Source organism: Lactuca sativa, chromosome 7 (assembly GCF_002870075.4).
Source record: "Lactuca sativa cultivar Salinas chromosome 7, Lsat_Salinas_v11, whole genome shotgun sequence".
Taxonomy (NCBI): domain Eukaryota; kingdom Viridiplantae; phylum Streptophyta; class Magnoliopsida; order Asterales; family Asteraceae; genus Lactuca; species Lactuca sativa.
The window spans coordinates 108,053,704-108,075,607 of NC_056629.2; the positions used below are offsets into that span (position 1 = coordinate 108,053,704).

At 37.4% G+C, this 21,904-nt stretch overlaps 1 non-coding gene across 1 annotated transcript; it reads left to right on the forward strand.

Moving 5' to 3' along the window:
• Positions 1–16,133: 16,133 nt before the first annotated feature.
• LOC111905899 (small nucleolar RNA R71) lies at positions 16,134–16,240 on the forward strand. The gene has a single exon (XR_002855054.1). It is a non-coding gene; the product is annotated as a small nucleolar RNA R71 (small nucleolar RNA).
• The last annotated feature ends 5,664 nt before the right edge of the window (positions 16,241–21,904 follow it).

Here is a 21,904-nt window from a genome sequence, read left to right on the forward strand (position 1 = left end):
GACACAGGAAGTAAGGCGGATAGCACACATCCCCTTGTTTGTTACGTCCTCGTTGTATATAACCCTGGTGTATTCACTTGTTACTCATGGAGTTAATTGTAATAGTTCCTTTATAATTAATGAAAAGATCCCTTAAGAAAACCATGATTTCTTATAATAAAATAGTGACCACATTGATTACTTCTATAATCACTTAGTTTATACTAGTTATATATAATCTAATATCGAATAGGTAGTTGATTGGATGAATCTGCCCTAAGCCCACAACCAAACAAGGAACATGAAATAAGGCAGAAAGCACACATCCAACTACCTATTGGGTACTAATGATATATAACCATGATGTATAAACTAAGGTATTATAGAGTCAATCACCTAAAGTCCTTTAAGTTTACACTGGTTTGATAAAATGGATTAAACCCTTTACTGGTAAGTTTCTAGTTTTGTATGCCAAAAGTTCTTATTTGAAAAGTATGCTTTGTACTAGAAAACTGTGCATTGAATTAGTATCCTATGACTTGACCCATACCTGGTAACTCTTATGATGACTTAATGTGTACGGAACATATATATAACTAAAATCGAATAGATAATAGGTTGGGTGAATCTGCTCTAAGCCCACAACCAAACAAGGAACAGGAAATGAAGCGGAAAGCACACATCCTATTACTTGTCGGATCCTATTTATATATATATATCCCTTGATGTATACATTGAGGAATCATAAGGTTAGCATTATGGTCCCTTTCTACTGAATGTACTAGACCCGACTGTTTTGTTTGTCGTTTGTAAAATGTAAGTACTGTAGTATTGTATATAGTAACAACTATTGTACTAAATGCCTTAAATTGATTATTAAGGTATAATGTGATGGCTATATCCCATACTAAACTCTCTCCCTGTCAAAAGATTATGGGACCCAAACGTGACCTCTGCAATCAATTGCAAGCCGTGAACATCCACATTAAAATTATGTGATCTTGTATACCCAATATAACTATCACCTTTTGTTTAGAACAATGCGTTAGTGATTCATTAGTATAATTAGATCCTGTAATAGTGCCATGCTATAGCAAATTAGCGTGTTCATTTTGTTTTAGTATCTTAGTATTTTTCTCTTGTTATAGTATCTTAGTATGTTCTTTTTGTTATCGTGTGTTGTATCTAGTATGAACTGAACCCCTAAACTATACCCATTATAGTTTACTAGTATTCTACTTGAACTGTTATTGAAAAGACTCATTTTGCTACCAAGTTATGCTTGTACTTTAAAAACGGAGTTTTGTTAAACTATAAAGCAACATAACTGTAAAATAGTTTCTGAAATGTTTTGACCACTTATAGAAGACATAAGCAACATTTTGAAAGATGTTTAACAAATAATTACACCATTATCATTGTGTTCAACTTGTATTACACCATTATACATTATGTTCAACTTGTATTCCTCCCCTTAAGAGCATTTAAAACAGTTAAAAGATTCATTACGGGGTATGAACTCACCTGATGTGGGTGATTCAACGAATACGCGTGTAAGGATGATAAGTTCCACGAATGAAGTCCCGAGACACAATAGGTCCTAAATGACATATAAGGACACATATTGACATGAATATAGTGTTTATAAACGACTATATGAAAGGAAACACCTTCTGGGACTAGGAAACACTTTGACTAAGTGTTAGAATCACATGTGATTCAACAAAGGAGGGTAGAATGACACTCACATGAGTTTACTACCATGGGTTTACGGACCAAGGGAGTTTACGGCCGTAAACTCATGGTCAAAGATGCATAAGTGTTGGTTTGAAAGCTATGGAAATTTTACGGACTTTTGTTCTACACTTGAATGAAAAAGACCAACCCATTGAAGGCTTTTGATGACTTTACGACCCTAAGGAGTTTACGGCCGTAAACTCATACTTATTTATGTATTTGAGTGAAGTTTAAGGTCCTTAAATCATCAAGGAAGGGTTATGGGTCACTAGCTTTCCATCTTATAGGGTTTATGGTCCATACATGCTTCAACATTGTGTTTACGGCCAAGGGAGATCTTGGGCCGTAAACTCAAGATGTTATTGGGAAAATGGATGTTTCAAGTCTCTAAGCATGGATACTAACTAGATAAGAAGTATAGGGAAGAGCACTTGTAACGACCATAAAAATTCAACCAATTTTAACTTTTCAAAAACAACCCATTTTCTCAATGTTATTACAAAAAGGTTTTCAATACAATTATTATCAGAGTCTTCCCATAATCACATCATAAAACGAAATCATGAGGAGCGGTACGATCATGCCTTTGCCTTGCCACGGTCTCCTGAAGAACCTGAAAAACATTAAACCACAACTGTAAGCCCGAAAGCTTAGTGAGATACCCCCAAAATACCAACCACATATACCATACACGCATAACATGCCATATCATATCTGAACACAGAACAGCCATGCACTTCGGGTCTACTGTGTGACTGGTCCGCCGCACCGGCCAGCAGTCCACCTGGTCCACCCTCCGAGTCTAGCCATATACATCGAGTCTGCAGTGTGATTGGTCCGCCCACACCGGGCCTTCAATCCACCTGGTCCACTCTCTGAGTCTACAGTATGACTGGTCCGCCCGCACCGGGCCTTCAGTCGGCTTGGTCCACTCTCCGAGCCTCGGCACGTCTGGTCCACCCTCTTGGGGCCTACAGCCTATCCGGACCGCTCGCTGGGCCTTCGGGACAACCGGTCCGCCCTGGGTATCTTGGCCTACAACACAAAGCAGGACCCGCCTCAACCCAACCCCAGTCCAAACAACCATGTGCACATAAACATACAATCATATAACAATTCACAGTCAACAAGCCGATCTAGCAGATCACATAACATATCATCATCCTAACCAGGATACCGACCTAACCGGTTACAAGCATAGCATCATCCTAAATAACAGGATACCGACCTTAACCAGCTCTCTAACATATACCATCCTAGCTACCAGGATGCAAACATATCAAAGCAATAACATAACAACAATACCCAGATCTCAATCCGATAAAGGGTCGGCCTTGGTGCCTTAGACCCTGTTGATATAGTGAGGATAACTCACCTCGCACTGACGAAACTCTGAACTGAAGAAGCAGATTCCCGAATCACCGCCTCACCGAAAATCCTGAACTAGCCATCATAGCACAAATAATCATTAGGCTAAGAACAATACCCTTCCAAGGGTAAATTGACCAATTTACCCTTAACTCATTCCGATAAAGGGTCGGCCTTGGTGCCTTAGACCCTGTTGATATAGTGAGGATAACTCACCTCGCACTGACGAAACTCTGAACTGAAGAAGCAGATTCCCGAATCACCGCCTCACCGAAAATCCTGAACTAGCCATCATAGCACAAATAATCATTAGGCTAAGAACAATACCCTTCCAAGGGTAAATTGACCAATTTACCCTTAACTCATTCCGGCCCAACACTGGATAAGCTCTCAAGCCCACTAGTGGCCCAAAGTCCAAAAGTCCGAAGCAAAGCCCACTATTGGCCCAAGTTACTAAATTGGGCCCACCTCACCAAATGGGCCTAGACCCATGGTCCATAACAACTAATGCGTCCATAATACTCCATCCATAATGTCCAATCACGGCCCAAAATCCATCAGCCCAATAACAACCCAATCCCTAAGGCCCAAAATGAAAAACCCAACAGAGGGAGTACGCTGGGCGTACATGCTGATTCACGACTGGGGATCGAGGCACTGACCCGCTACGCGGGGCGTACTCCTAAGTTACGCGGGGCGTAACTTCGCTGCTCATTAAGTCCTCATAACTTCTTAATGGCTTAAGCTCTTAAGCCCAAACTTCAGATCCTTAGGCCAAATATGCCTAAGATTCATAAAGTCTCAAACTTTATCACTTGGGACGTCCATAAAGCTCTTAATCCAAGGTCTTAATCCATTAAGACCTACTTATCTCACACATGGAGCAACCACAGCCCTTGGGACCTCATTTCTCTCACTCAAGACCTCTCTTAAGGTCTGAAAGGACAGATAATCTCGACCAACTCAAAACATGCATCAAGATGAGGACTTTTAGGACAAGAATGATGTCAAAACTTCACAACACTTAGATCTATGCAATATAAATGACAAGCAAGAAGCTTTATACCTCAGATAGGCTCCAAAGGATGATATCTTTCCAGATCTATAAGCTCTAGCCACTCAACTCCTTCTTTGACAACTTCCTCTTTCTTCTTCTAGCCTCTCCTTTGCCAAAATAAGCTTTCCAATGCCAAACACACCCAACAATGGAGGTGGAATGGCTATCTAGGGTTTCTGAGGTTAAGGGAGAGCTTATGGAGGCTAGGGTATGAACCAACATGTTCCTTATATAGTGGCTAACCCTAATTTTAGGGTTTTAGAACTCTGAGAGTACGCTGGGCGTACCTCTAGTACGTTGGGCGTACTCAACCTTGCACCCGTGTCTAATTACGCACTTACGTTGGGCGTACTCGGCGTGTCCAAATTTTCATATTTGGCCTTCTCTTCCACTTTTCCCACAAAAGGACCAAAATACCCTTCCTCTTAAATCCCGGGGACTTACAACTAAGTACTTTTAGGAACGGGGCGTTACCACACTTATGATCTAGAAGCTTGAAATCGTTGATATCGGCCAATAACACTAGTGTGTGTTCTTGGTGTTCTTGGTGAAACTTGAAGATCTAAGAAAAGAATGTTTTCCATGGATTAAATCATGGAAGGATACTAGATTAAGAGATGTATCAACAAATCTAGGAAGAATACTTACTTATATGAAGATCTTGGAAGGAAATCTTGATGATAGTTGAGAGGATTTAAAGAAAATCGGCCAAGGAAAGGAAAGAATGAAAAAAATGGCCAAGTATCATCTTATATACACTTGAGTTTACGGCCACATGAGTTTACGGTCGTAATCTCATGGTCTTGTCGCCGTGAACTCATTTTGATGAGGTTAAGGTTTGATTTGCTACATTGTGGTTCTTGTAGGTACTTTCTAACTGGGCTAGAACTCAGTACTAATGAGTTTGACACTCAATTGAGTTGATTGACTGGGTCTTAAAACCAAAAATTTTCCGGATTGTCACATCATCCCCCCGTTAGATGGAATTTTGTCCCAAAATTAGCTTTCTTACAGTACTATTGGTGTTGCGCTCCGTTGATTCTCATAATACCCACTCGTAAACCTGGTAATTTTTCCCTAGTGTTCATGATAGGATTCGTACTTGGTCCATCTATCATTACCTCGTGTATACACTTCGTATATGATTAGGAATAGTAAGATGGTCGGATGTGCGACTCTGCCCCAGGTCCACAACCAAACAAGGAACATGAGATAGGGCAGAAACACACATACTAGATCTGCGTAATCATAATCATATATCACCCTCGCGTATACACTGAATAGTGATAGGTGAGCTGTATTCGTCCTTAGCCTCTATGCTCGAACTTGGTCTGTTGGACGAGTGGTATTTTGTGACGGTCTGTGGATATATGACGACAAGTCTTCGGAGGACAAAGTACTCTTCGCATGAGTACTTTGGGGTTTAGAATACGGAAGATAAAGTTGAGGTTTAGGTCGTACTGTCGATAAGAAAGATGAAGGTTTCGAAAATTTGACGATGGTTTAGGTTGTGCTGCTATTGTTGAGATCTTCGATTCTCGTTTAGGTTGCGTTGGCTAAAAGATGCTCGATCTCTATTTCGAGTTTTTAGCTGTCTACTGCTATGATTGAAACTTCGATAAATCATAACTTCCTTATACGAAGTCAGATTTGGGCGTTCTTTTTATGTAATCTTACAGTTTGATGATATCTAAAACTTTCATTTAGACACCTAAGGTTGAAAAGTATTTTGTTGAAATTTCTCGTTTTCTGCTTAACAGTGTATTACCGGATTTGCTATGGATCTTAAATTGGTCATAACTTCTTCGTTATAACTCGAATTTCAGTGTTCTTTATCCTTTTAGAAACCTTATTATGACATCTACCACCTAGTACACTCAACTAAGATTTTTGAACATTTCATTTTTGATGTTATTTTCATTAATTCACAAAAGGGATTACCTTATTTGACTTTTAGTCATTACATTGACCTGAAATATCGGGTTGTTACATACCATGCCTCCTCATCCCTCTGATTTGAGGATATCGTCGTCTGGTCCATTGATTTGTAAGCCCTAGTCGATTGAGACCTTAAATCAAATTTGTTCTCCTTCTCTCTCATACTATCCTTTCAACCTTTGAGTATAAAATTGACTTCCTATTGTACAACTACACCCAACTTCTCTCATTTTGTTCATCGATTTTCTCTCTCGTCGTACAGTCACACCTCCGCCACTGCCACCGCCGTCGCCGCATTTCCAAAAGAGTCCAGGTACGTCGATTTAAGGTAGCGATAATGTTCTATTTCTTTGTTCAATTGGGATTTGTGAGAAATTGTATCTATTTTATGTTGTTCAATGATACATCCCCATTTTCAAGGCCAGAAAAGACCGATTTTGTTTATGCTTTATAAAAATTAGAGTAATTCTTTTATTAAAAATGTTGCGGAATTTGTTCCCAGAAAACATGATAAATGTGTTATCAAAGCATTTCCGAATAAATGTATTTTTATAACTTTTAAAACCTTGGGATGTCATCGTTAATACAGAAACATAAGCATAAACAGAACTTACATTCATTTACACTAGTGATCTACATATCTTTTAAATCTCTCAATGTAAAGTAGCTTCGTATCGACACCTGTGATACAAATAAGCTTGAGTGGGTCAGGTTGGGAAACCTGGTGAGTACATAGGGTTTTCAACCCACAATAATATAATTATTATGTTTAAACATCAAACAATCAACCCAATTACCCATCCCCATTATCTTCCTTACTCTTAAGGGTCTACGCTAAGAGTCATCTATCCTTCATTCGTTCATTCCGAAGTCCCTTGCTTATAGGGTTTATAAGATAGACACTAAGTCCATAGCTGCCAATGCTCGTTCGTAAAGCACTAATTCCATAGCTGCTAAAGTTCATTCATCGGGTACTAAATCCATAGCTACCAGTGTTTTATCTAATAGGTACTAAATCCATAGCTACCAACGTTTATCTATCAGGTACTAAGTCCATAGCTACCAACGTTTATCTATCAGGTACTAAGTCAATAGCTACCAACATCTATTCAATTGGCACTAAGTTCATAGTTGCTGATGTTATTTATTAGGCACTAAGTCTATAGCTGCCTATGTTCACTCATATCATATTTCATCTCTCATCATTCATCTACCCATGTTATACCCAACATATTTGTAGATATAAAATACATATATAGTTTAAATCATTTAAAACATGTATAAAAACATTCATCCAGCATAGACAGCAAGTATTCAGACAATATGCACACATAGCACGTAGTTTATATAAAATACTTCATATATATGTGTAAGATGAAAGTAACTATGCACTCACCTGATAAGGTGGTGACTCTGTACTCGGACAACGCTTCGTTTACTTAAAAAAAATTTCCTTCGACGAAACCTAGTATCATTACCACTAGAGTTTAGTCTATCGTTCACCGAGACTAATTAATAGTCTTTCTATTATTATTATATAAGCGTTAAAACCATACTCTTCACCCACTATGTACAGACAGGGGCCAAACATGGAACACCGGAGGGCAGGATCATTTTGGCATTTAAGCACTTCTGAAATCTAGCAACCCAAGCGGCCCTCCAAACCAGATTCCTCATACCGCGGGTGGTTAAAAAGATATAATCATGACACTTATATAACTCATAGTAATAACCCAAATAATTATTATAAGGTCCTAATAACGTTACTATAATTAAATAAAAACTATATTAAAATTAGGTAGGCGTAGCTCACTTACAGCGGGTTTTTTTCTCGAAAACCGGGGTTTGCTGGAGCGGCGTTTTCGAGCCGAAAGGCTCTTTTGTCGGAGCCCTAGGGAGCCTCGAGGCTTCCTTTGGGTGCTAGGGGGTTTACCTTTGGGGGGGGGGAGCTAGAGAGAGAAAGAGGTGGATTTAGTGTGGAAATGTCGGTTGTCTTCGCATCTATTTATAGGGATGAGCTGCTGGGAATGCGCTGCGCTCCTCGGACCTACGCGGTACGTTCCTCGGACATAGGGCGCTCTGGTCCAATGCGGTGCGCTCGTACTGCCACCCATCCGAAGCTCCATGGTGCGACATGGTCCATCCGAGTCCAAGCGGTTCCGAACGCGAGGCGCTCCTTGTACGCGTTGCGTAGCGAGGCTAGGTGTCCTCAATCCGAAGCAAGACCAAGGTCAGCAAAGGAAGGCTGAGATCGTGCCATGTCACCTCCTTTTGCAACAGCTTTGCAATTATCATACTCTACTTCTAAAATTCGTAACTTTCGCATACGAGTTTCGTTTTCGACGTGCTTTATATCCACGCGTAGGCGAGACCGTACTCTACAACTTTCGTTTTGACTTCGTCGGCTAATTTTGACTTTATTTTCTTAAAGTTATATTTTTAACAGGCTGGGACAGGAATAGTCCGTTAAAAATTCATAACTTCTTCTTCCGATGTTCGTTTTTGTCTGTCTTTTTACCGTTACGCTACTATTGACGAGATTTTCGATTCTCGTTTATGTCGTGTCGGCTAAAAATCGTTCAATCTATTATTCGAACTCCAGGGTGCATACCGCTAAGCCGAAACTTAGAAACATCATAACTTCCTCATACAAAATCGGATTTGGGCATTCTTTTTATGTGTGCTCTTAGTTTAACGAACACTACGACTTTCGTTTAGATCGCTAAGGCTAAAAACCACTCTATCGTAAATTTAGTATTTACGTTACGCTGTGTCGTGCCGGTTCTATCACGAAACTTCGACGTGCCATAACTTCTTCGTTATAACTCGGATTTCAACGGTCTTTATGTACGGAATCCTTGTAACATATGCTACAATTTTTATTAAGTCTATTCATTCTAAATAATCTTTTATCAAAAAGTCATTTTCGACACTTATTGTCTCTAAATTGACTAGCTCGGATCTACGGGCGTTACAATTATCTCCCCGCTTAGGATGATTACGTCCCGGAATCATCAATGGACCAGGGCTGTATAATGATTCCATTCGTTCTGTCTTCATCCTAGGTAATAACCATAACTTCTATGTTTCCTTGAACGAGTATCTAACTCTTGAACTTCTTGACTGCAGGTGGTGCTCGATCTTGCACCCGCTCTCTATCTCATGTTAGACTTTCAATCATGACCTTCAAGTTATCATCTCGGCCCTTATTGGAGACTCCTTCTTCTTCTTAACAACTTAAGATTAAGTTGTTTGATTTCCACAATAGACCACTAGGTCACATTCTAATGACCTTTCATCGTGTGTCATAACGCTTAGTGACGCGTGCAAATACCTACACCTAATTTTATATTTATAACCTAACTAACTTAACTAACTAAATTGCACCTAGACAGTGCACCTAGTCAAATTATAGAATAGTTTGGGTAAGTCGGGTGTCGATCATAGGGAACGGTTTTGACTAAGGTGGGGGTTTTATCTAACTTTGCAAGTTTAGATGAACTTAATTTCTTAACACAAATTCAATCAATAAACAAAACACTTCTGCTAGTTCGAATTCACTTTCCCTCAATGATTTATAAATTAGTTATGACAGCTCTTGTTGGTTACCAATTAAAACATTATTAGCAATTTAGTTCTAAATTAACTAATATTAATCGATTCATGTAGATCTATGTATGGTCACACATAAGTTAACACATAATCAATTATTAAATAGAATTGGAGCTATGTAAGATTGATTTGACAAACACACTTATGGTCATAATATGAGTTCTCTAGCACAGCCTAATTCAATAGTTCAATTACTTATCTAAGATTGGTTTGATCTTAGCTCTAATAATCTAATGTTCACTAAATTATTAGGTATTCAAATTCATGCAGGTTCATGTTTACTAGATACAAAGAATAAGAAGTTTAAGGAATCTAATATCAAATCAAGCATGCTAGGTATAATCAATCAAACACTAGTCATAACCAACAAGCAAAGTCTAAACTAGCCTAGTAAAACCAAAAGTTCCAGCTTCATCTAGCTAACATAAGTAGCTAGATTTAGTTGGACATCCTAGCAAACAAACACAAATAAACTATAGTCTTAATCATATTTAAATGTACCAAACCTTTAAGCTAATTATGAACTCTTCTTCTTCCTTAGTATGCAAACCAACTTCCAAGCCTTTTCTCTTTCTGATTTTCGACTCCAGAAACTCTCCAAGTCAGCCAAAAGTCCCTCAAGTCATAACGATCTAGAGAATATATAGTTTTCTGAATTATACACGTTCACGTCGTGAACAAGTATGTCTCACGACGTGAATACAGTAGATATCCGTGTTTGACAAGGAATCTGATCCGCAATGCTTATCTGCTGGAATATTCCCACTCACGTCATGAATCTTCAATCCTCACGTCGTGAATTAAGCTGATTTCGTGGGTTTCTTTTTCTTTTATTCTCGAGGCCTCCAAAGTTCCAAGTTTTGTTGTTTTTAGTCCCTTTTCTTCAAGAATGCTTCTATTTGGCTGCAAAGTACAATTTAAATTTATAAGTATCATTATTCAATGCAAATAACCAAAATATGTATAAAAATGTAAGTAAATATTGCCTAAAAACATGTATAAATATGGCAATATCAAAATACCCCACAATTATTCTTTGCTTGCCCTCAAGTAAGTCTAATTATTTTTAAACTCAAACTCTTATCACTAATATCACATAGAACAATCCAATTCAAGCACAATCATTATGCCAAGACCGCAACGCATGCATTTGTGTCTAAAATTTTCCTAAGGACCCCCCTAATTCTAAATCCTCACAATCCTCATAAACACTCACCCACTTCTTTTGAACAACGCTCATTTTGTGCATCCCTCCGAATCCATCCGCAGAAAACTTTCTAACCTCAAGGTATTTTTGGTCAAGCAACCCAAGCATACATAATCTAGAAATTACAACTTTTCGATACCAGTATGGAGCTCTTTGGAATTCTTCATTTCTTTGACATTTGATTTATGATTTCTTTGAATTCACCACCTTTTTGTGTGATTTTTTGGTATCTTCAAATTTTGAATTTCTTCAGAATTTTTATTTGATCTTTGATCTTCATACTTCATACTTTGAACGCTCCAAAAATTCTTCAAATTTTTACTTTTTTTTTGTAATTTCTTTCTCTCTCTTTTTTTTACATGTAAGTCACTATTTTCTCTCTCAAAACCTACATGCTTAAGCAAGGGCGCTCAACTTCAACCTTTATTAGTTAAGGAATTAACTTAAGTGCAATGACTACATACGCTTTCCTGGATACATTTCTGGTACACGATGCTAAACATATTGCGATCCTCAAACTAAGCGAGGTTGTGTTTTTGTTTCATGATTTCACTAGAATAAATGGGACCACAAATGCACTACAACGTATATTGGCTCAACTAAACATTTGAGTTCTCATCAGATCATCCCATACAACACTAGCAACTTAAGTTCAAATTATTATTACTAGATTAAATTATTAGATTATTATTTCAAATCTATTAAAAAATTTAAATTTACCTAATTCTAGCAATTTACTTTTTCGACCCCCTAGCCCATACTTATTACATACAATGCCCTCATTGTATGCATAAAATAATATAAAAGCAATAAAAGGGAGAAAAGGAACATACTCCACTGGGATAGTAGTGGCATGACCGAAATCCAAATGTGTGGAAACATTGTGCATCTCGAATATGGACTCTACTAAATAGGAACTTGGATCTTGAACACACGAGATATGTAAATGTGCCGACAAAATATGGAATTGAAACTTCAATCTTCAACAAATATGGTGCAAATCTCCAAGGCGTGAAGAACAATGTGGGAAAGCATACGCCACGTTGCATGGTAGGGAAAATGAGTCGTAATAATCTTCATAATAACTCCAAAAAGAATGGTTGTGACACATATAGTAAATATGAATGAAAAGGCTTCAATTTTGTGAAAATATAATACTCATGATGTGAGGGATAAGGTTCATGACGTAAGGTCGCAAATATTCGCAATCTGGAAACCTTCGTAACCGAGTTCACGACGTGAGGGTAAAGGTCTCACTGTGCTCGCACATTCCATCGTCGAGGCCTTGGCTACGGTTGTTGCTCGGGTTGCTCGTGTGGTTGGTCATCATCATCATCAGTGAGCACGACACCCCAATACGACCCTTAATTTGTCACCACCCTCATCGTCTTGAGATACCCCAATGTAAACTCATTTCCCTCCATACAAGTCAATGACCTCGTAATGTCGGGAATTATCACACCGAAAGATCGGGCCAAACAAGTAATGAAATGTCCTCCACATATTGGGCTCCCGGGTCGGGAACTCGCAGCATAATCCGCCAAGTAGTGGACCAGAAACTAGGGAATGTTGCAACACACTCTCGACTGCAAAATAGTCCATAAAAAAACAAATTCAACTTTGTAACTTTGTCTCCATGGCGCTTGTGGTGGATGGAAAAAGTGATGAGCCGGTGAATAAGACGGTGAGTGGGTGACTTAATATTGCTTTCTGGCGATATATCATAGTTGAACTCTCCCAAAGCGATATTGCTCCAAAATTCGGGCCCCGAAACTCCTCCCTCATATGTACGGGCAACCTCACGTAAAAATATAGTGAACTCGGGAGTCATGGCCTCGTGATCCTCATATAGTCCCATCCTCCATGAGAACTCAACTAGACTGCACTCCCGATATTCTCCGCCTAAATGGAAAAATAAAGCTTGTAGATAAGTGGGATCTTGGACATTTTAAAGAAAGGCCACAATAGAGAAAAACACAACACATAGTTCTTTGTACACCCATTCCTGAATGGAGAAATATTGTTCCACCCTTTGCACGTGAAAGAATACTCGTTCCCCACAAATAGTTTTATAAGAAATGGGTTTAACCAATCAACAATTCCAACTTCCCTTAAACTTTACCAATTAACTGTTGGTGCGGCCGCAAACTCACGATTATGCAAGCACCCCAAACAGTTGTTATAGCGTGTGAAAACATCCCTCGACACATTTGTTGGAAAAACATAAAATGGGTGCAAGTTAGCAATCCCGACTGGAATCTCACATCTTGGTGCCATTTCCTGCAAAAAATATAGAGAAACAACAAAAACAAAAAAAAACCAACAGATTAAGTAATTAAAACAGAATCAGTTCTTTTGTACCCAGGATTCACGTTGTGAGTCCATATGACTCACGTCGTGAGTTCGTCAGTCAAACGAGAATCGTTCACGACTGTTATCAAATCGATCCAAAACTACTGTTGGGGTTTACTCCTATGTCGATTCTAAGCATAATCAAGTAACATGCAGTGGGTATAGCATAATTTCATCATTTTGACTAAACACAAACCGTAGTCTCAACCAATAAAACAAAATTTAACCATGATAAGTAAGAAACAATTACCTTAAAGTGCAGATTACATAAGCCAAAATGGATTATTTGGTGAAATAAGCCGAAATCGGAATAAGGGGGGGGGGGACCAGGAACCGTTCTCACTTCGTGGGGAATAAGAAATGGTTTTGGTCAAATGGTTTCTATTCTTTATCATGTGGTCCCATGTTTTGAAAGTTCACGTCATGAACTTTATGGCTCACGTCGTGAGTTTTTATGGACTAATCAGTTGGGCCATTCAATTAAGCAATAGCGGGCTAGAAGATTTATTAGGCTAACAGTTTTATTTCGTATGTTCTTCTGGACTCACATCGGGAGCCATACGTGCTCACGTCGTGAGTTCGTCTGATTAAAAATTACTTAACAAATCTATTTTTTTTATTTACTAAAAACCTTAATTAATTACCACTTAATTCAGGGACCCCACACTTAATGTTTTTACCATTCATAGAATTACTTACATGATGAGATGATTAATTTTCCTAAAAACTAAGAATTCAAAAACTAAAATGAAAAGAAAATCAAACCGGGCTCGGGTTGCCTCTCGAGAAGCGCTTCTTTTTAATGGAGTCGTGAGCCGGACTCCATGCCTCTTTACGTTGATTTGTCTAAAGAGTCCATCACCAACTGAACTTTTTGCTCCTTACATCGCCTTTTATAAGCTTGAACTCTTCGTTTATACGCCTTTTTCGAATTCTCCTTTTTAGCTTTGATCTCATTTGCATCGACCTTTCTTTTGGTCCCTTTAGTTTCCATTTTTTCTTCAGTCTTTTTAAGCTCCATAGGAGTCTTCTTTTTTTCCATAACTGGACTCGTCTGCTTAGAAGTAGCCTCATCTTCATCACTTGATAAATCATCACTTTCCTTGCTTACCCAAGAAGTTGGTTTTGTATAGGCAATTACCTCAACTAAAAATGGGATGGATGCTCTTGGTTGTGTTCGTTTGACTTGTTGAATTGTTTTTAATTCTTCTTCCATGAGCTTTTCTAATTCTCCAAGTTCATCTTCTTCATCAATGTAGAAGATTTCACCTTGAACATCACTCCCTTGGAAACCATCTTGGACTCCAAAAGTTTCCTCTTCGTCTCCAACTCTCAAAGTGAGCTTGGATTCGCGGACATCAACCAAGGCTCTAGCAGTGTTAAGTAATGGGCGACCAAGAATTATTGGAACATTGACCTCTTCCTTCATGTCCATAACCACAAATTCAACTGGGAAAACAAATTTCCTAATTTTTACTAGGATGTATTCCACAATGCCCCTAGGATGTGTCACTGAATGATTAGCCATGTGAATTGTCATTTTTGTAGCCTTCAACTTCTGAATATTCAGCTTCTAATAAAATGAATAAGGCATCAATTTTATGCTAGCCCCAGAATCAACTAAAGCATAAGTCTTCAGATTATTCCCAAACTCACATGGAAGAGTGAGGCATTCAGGATCTCCCATCTTTTTAGGTAACTCTCCCAATACTACTTTTGAGCTTTGCTCACTTAGAATCACCTTGGTGTTTTTCTTCAATTGTTGACGAGTATCCATTAAATCTTGTAGAAACTTTGCATATTTGGGAACCTTAGATAATAACTGAATAAAAGGTGTATTAATTGGAATCCCCTTTACTTGATTTATAAACTCCAGATGCTCCCTTTCCAGTGGACTAAGATTAGCTCGGGACAGAATCGGTAAAGAAGGACGCTAAGTCGGAACAGTTGCTGAATTTTTCTGGTCAGTCTTGATCATCATAATATGGGATTGAGCCTTTTTATCACGAAATTGTGGGGGGAATTTTTCGTTTACCAAAGTTGTTAGTTGACTAAGTTGCGCTTCGAGTTATGGATCGATGCTTGATGATTTCTTAATGAAGTTTGCTAGTCAATCATCATTGCCTATTATTCTTTCATCATTACTTGTTGTTCTTTCATCATCTTCATGTGATCTTTTAGCGTTGCATCGGTATCATCATGTCTTTTCTTAGAAGCTTCCATGAAATTAGCCAACATATTCTCTAAGTCAACTTTCTTCTCAACTGGTGGTTGCTCTTTTTGGTAGAAGCCTCGGCTAGTCTGCCTGTATTTCTCCTCCTTTTGCTTCTTGTATTCATCATATGGCAACCACTCCTTCTTTGGTTTTCTCTAATCGTCAACATATTTATCCCCACTAGAATAGCAAACTTGAGCCTTTTTGTTCCCATATTCATCCAAGTGGCAGTCCTTAGTCAAGTGTGGATCATTGCACCTTTCACAACCAACTCTAATAGCATGAATTAATTGGTCCATCTTTGTCATTTTCCTATCAATAGTATCAAGCATAGCTAGTACCGCTGCCATGTCTTCAGAATGTCCCCTCCCGATGCCTTTTACACCTTTCACAACCAACTATAATAGCATGAATTAATTGGTCCATCTTTGTCATTTTCCTATCCATAGTATCAAGCATAGCTAGTACTGCTGCCATGTCTTTAGAATATCCACTCTCGATGCCTTTTGCTCCCTATTGTCTTGGGTTGTGATATTCACGTGAATGCTTCGCAAATTCTTCAATTAACACGTTGATCTCATTTGGATTTTTCCTTGTAAGTGGTCCTTGAGAATCAAGGAGTTGCCTTGTCAAGACATTCACCCCGTCATAGAATATGGACACTTCTTGTTGTATGTTGAGGACAATTTCTTAATAACCCTTTATAACGTTCCCATGCCTCGTAAAGTACCTCCCCTGGCTATTGCTCAAAATTGGCTATCACCTTCTTGAGTTTAGATATCTTGGATGGTGGGCATAATTGTTCCAAGAATTGCTCAAAATTGGCTATCACTTTTAACCAATCCTTTGCAACTCCCTTAAAAGTAACGGGAAGCATCCTCAATAAGACTGTATCTTTGGTAACATTCGCGACATTGAAATAGTTTGTAATGTCATTGACCTCATCTAGATGCTTAAAAGCATGCTCATGATTCTTTCCATAAAAAGGAATATCCTTCAGCATGGTAAGAATGTGCCCCTTTAGCTCGAATGCGGCAGTGGCGGGAATTGCGGGTTGTACTTGTTGGGTTTTGAGCATTATAACACTCCTATGGTGTACATGCAACCCTAGAAACCTTGGATCTATGTTTTCTCTATTATACATGCATATATTGATTTTTCCAAGGTTCCATCCTATCTAGCATATTACGAGGTACATGTAATATAAAATTTAGATAGAATGACATACCTTTCTTGTTGTTTGATTCCTTAAAACCTTGTGAGCCTAGCACCGCAAATGTGATGCCTCAAATGTTTCACACAACACCAAAACTTCTTGGAATAACTAGAGAATGAACACATGTATGCGAATTTTGGCTAGCCCTCTTTCTTGTAATCTAAGTGCCGATTTTGCTCCATGAGGGGGTCTTTATATAGTTTCACGCAATTAGGGTTATACCATGCAAACTGTCACACCCCCAAACTAGACGACGGAAACGTCCGAGGGCTCGTGTGACTATAAATTGAAATATCATCACAATTGAATATACATGAAACATAACACAATCATCACCAAACATTACATAGTACAAATGGTATTGTTCACATCAAGTACATTGTCTAACATTACATATCTAAAAACATAAATTGTATGAATATTAACATTTCACAAAAGAAAGTCCCAAAATACACTTGAAGTTTCTTCAGCTTAATGGATACATGAGAATACAAGTTATTTTGAAAATGGTCAACATATATAATGTTGGTGAGCTCATAAGCATGTTTGGTTGAAAGATTGTGTATTGTTTGTATAACCCAGAAAATCCGATATTTTCTGTAAATTGTCTGAAAATGATGTAATGATCGAGTATAAATGTATGTGTGATGTCCATTTGCAAAAACATGCATAATTAAATGATCCAAAATTTCCTGTTTTATGGTTGATGTAAGTAGAATGTATTGAATGATAGTACTTTCCCAGAAAATCCGATATTTTCTGATTTACAAAAGCATTGTAGTCCTTGCATTATCGTATGAATTGTTTTGTATCAATATGATTTAAGAATTTGATTTCCGTGATGTTTAGATGGTAATGGATCTCTATGTGAGTCGTTATAACTATGCATGATAGTGACTATTTCACCTGTCTTGACATTTTTCCAAACGTCGGTTTTGATCAAGATTTTGTCACCCTAGACTGGCCTAGTCTAACTGTAGTGAATAGCTTAGGTGTTGGGGAGTCATCCCCGTATAGATCTATACACAAACTCTCACTCTCCCTCTAGGAGACTCTGATTATAACTACAGGCTATGGTCATACACTCAGTGGTGTCAACCGACAGGTCTCACTAGATCCCAATTATTACCTCATGAATATGTATAACGTTATATGTATTTTGGTTACAATCCACCAGATGATTCTTGAATGTGAAAGGATAAAGCCAAACAAACACGAAGAAGGACAACAGTGGCTCATTAGTCATGCAAGTTATTTTCAGGCTTATTAGGTATGCGACGGACACGTTATAGCCCATCAAGCATATGATGAATATTCCAGGCCAAATTAGCAATGCAAATGGGCCACTAAGGCCCAATAGCATGTAATGGCTAAGTTAGGCCCATTAGGCATGTAATTGGGTCACTAAGGCCCAATAGACATGTAATGATTATATTGGGCCCAAGAAACATCCAATAAACATCTAAATGGATCATGAAGGCCCAATAAACATGTATAGGGAGTACTAAGACCAATAGTCGTACCGTAGTTGTATTTCGTCTATTTGTTATGGTATAGTACTTTTAGTCGAAAACATTTACCCGCAATGTTATAAAAGTACAATGTTTGGTTATAACGATATTTTTAGTTTATTTTAATTTAAAAGTACCAGTTTAACCCTTAATTTATAAAATTTATGTCTTTGGCCCATATGTTTAGTAATTGGCAAATTTGGCCCAAAAATACATATTTGACAAATTCAGTCCCTTTTTCACAGAAAATTTCATTTTTAGCCCTTGTTTGAATAACATGACACTTTTGTTCCTTTTTGGTGAAAAATAACATTTTTAGTCCATTAAATCATTAAACTTAGCATTTTCGGCCCAATTATAACATAATTTAAAATTTCGGTCCAAAATACATTTATTGACATTTCCAGCCCTTATTTTGTAAAAAATTACATTTTTGTCCCTATTTCCATAAACTTTACATTTTTGGCCCAATTTAGGAATAAGTGTCATTATAACCCATATTTTTTGTTTATTTTCATTTTTGGCTCAAGTTTTAATTAAATAGCATTTTAATCCCAAAAAATTTACATGTTTTGCATTTTGGGCCCAAAAACCGTAAGGCCCAAAATTTAAGCCCATAATGCTAAAATTTACAACTTTGGTCCTTAGAAAAGCGTGATTATCATAAAACTTAGTTTTATTCAAATATGACCTTTTTGGTCCACATAAAACCGAAAATGTCACATTTGTCCCAAACTTTACTTTATTTGTCACAATGATCCTTATATAAGATTTTTGTTTTGTTTCTCACATCTTAAGCCTATATAAAACTTTTATCTTTGTAGTATGATGACTAGTGTGTTTTAGTTTATGATTCTCACCCCTTTTTGTTGCATATTTCGAGATATGTCAAGTTTTACCACATATGTCACACCCCAAAACCGAGAACGGCGGAAACGTTCTGGGGCGGAGGACGTCATGTAATGTATCACAACAATGTAAAGTAGTAAAAAAGCAACAACATCATCCATTGCATTAATAGTATGATTTTTAATTACAAGTGTGTTCTTTCATAATATAAGACAACATAATGAATACTCAAAATAAAAGACGAGTCTGAACTGCTCTGTCTTCATAAAACCTGATCGTCGTACCTGTCTATTTGTGACCTGAGAATACAAGTTATTTTGAAAGCGAGTATCAGCCAAAAAGCTGGTGAATTCATATGTATTAATGTGTCTTTGATTTGTAAAACTTGTAATGAAAGACTTGAAATTGTTTTGAAAGAAAGTTCGTATAAGTATGAAAATGTTTGTAAGTAGTTGAAAGCGTTTGGAAAGCCCTAGGAATCCCTATGATCCCTATAAAAGAAATCTTCTACCAAGACTTAACTGTTTTGAAAGTAGTCTTCTACCAAGACCCGACTGTTTTGAAAATAGTCTTCTACCAAGACCCGACTATTTTGAAAGTAGCCTTCTACCAAGACCCGATTGTACTACTATTATTATTAATATAAGAAGTTGTATACTTAGGTACTAGGATACTCAAATATAATTCACCTCATCGGTTATGTGAATGTGTCACAAGCTAAATGTAATAATATAAATAACTTAAGTATTATCCTTTTGTACTAGGATAACTAACACTGTTAACTGTAGACATCCGTAGATGTACATTTACCTCTGTAGCTAACAGCTGGGTGAAGGATTAGTTAGTCCCTTAAAGTATACCTATAATGGTATCAACCGTAGACATCCGTAGATGTGCATTTACCTCTATAGCTAACAACGGTGAAAGGAATGGTTAGTCCCACAAAGTATCCTTTGGTACTAGGATATTAAGTCCAATCTATCTCATCGGTTATGTGAATGTATCACAAAATAAAGATAAGAAGGAGAATTATATAATAGTATCTACACATATAATATGTAATAGTAACTCGTCATATATTATCTACGTAAAATTATACCTGTAAGAGTATCTATGTAAACGTACTCATGTAAGCGTATCTATGTAAACGTACTTATGTAAGCATATCTATGTAAACGTACTCATGTAAGCGTATCTATGTAAACGTACTCATGTAAGCGTATCTATGTAAACGTACTCTTGTAAGCGTATCTATGTAAACGTACTCATGTAACATGTAATGTATTAATATAGACTCATGAATGAACTGACTCTTGTGTGATTCCTTGTACTTGGAATGGTAAGTAGTATCTCCTAACTATACCTATAATAGTTACTAACAATGTACGTGTATGACCTGAAGTATGCCTTTGCTACCCAAAGGTACTGAACTGATTGAGGAAAACTTTTATGTCTACATATGTATACAGGATACATAACTAATATTTAGACGACATTCGGACGGATAACCGATACCCTGTAACCACATCCCAACGAGGAAAAGGAAATAGGGTGAGTTAGCCTTCCTAAGTCCTTTAAACATTTATTATATAACTATACATATATGGGCATGCATTTGATAATATAAAAGCATAAAAGAAGTTTTGTAAAACCTTTGAAAAGATTAATATCTAAGAAAGGATCTACTTGATGTCAGTTTATAAAACAGTTTGAAAGTATTTGTTTGATAAAACAGTTTAAGTATAAAGAAACCTTTGTTTGAAACACAATTGTAAAAGAGTTTGAAATGAAACATACAGTTTTTAATAAACGGTTTAATAAAGTGTTTTAAACACATAAAAACGTTTAAGATAAACATTTGAAGAAATCTGTTTTGTAAAACAGTTAACGTATAGTAAATCCATTTGCATGTTAATTATTAATCACATGTGATTGATATAATAACTAAACATGATATCTCCCCCATAAGCATTTATAAACATTTAAAAACATTTAAAAGGTTAACTCAAGGGGTATGAACTCACCTGCAGTGAGCGGATCGGAAGGAAGTGCCGGACAAGTGCTTGGTGTCAAGTGAAGACTTAGACACACACAATGATCCTAATTACATATGAAGACATATTTATATAAAAAATTAGTGATTATAACACTAATTAAACATGTATAAACATCCTATTGCGAGGAAAACACTTTGGTCAAGTGTTAGGAGGCTATCGGGTTGCAACAAAGGAGTGCAAGGCCTCATACGGAAGTTTATGGTCCAATGACCATGTTTGTTGGAGTTTACGGCCCAAGGGAGTTTACTCCTGGCCGTAAACTCTCAATTGGTCACCAAAAGGGGATTAAAACTCTAAGGGCTTAAGTGTTTAAGTGCTCCAAAGCTTTAAACAACTGTTTGGGTGGGTTTAAGGTCCTAAAATGACCTTGTATGGTGTTTACGGCCCTGGGACCACTCCCCCATTTGTTTACGGCCGTAAACTCATGGTAAGGAGTACCATTTCGTGAATTGTGGTCCTTAGGTCAATAGTGTAAGGTTCTATGTCACTAACCAAGGCTTACTAAGGTGTTAGGGTGTCATTTGCACCCTAAAAAGGGGTTTACGGCCCAAGAACATGCCTTGGCCGTAAACTCCTTGAATCCCTTGATTTCTTATGTTTTGTAAGCTCTAAATAGGATAAACCTAGTGTACAATGAGTTGGATCAAGAGTACTTACGATCTAGGAGCTTGAATGGTCAGTTTTGGCCAAGAACACTAGTGTGTGTTCTTGGTGAAACTTGAAGGTCTACAATATGGAATAATTTCACGGATGAAATCATGTAAGATTACTAGTTCATGCAAGATATCAACTAGTTAAGAAAATAA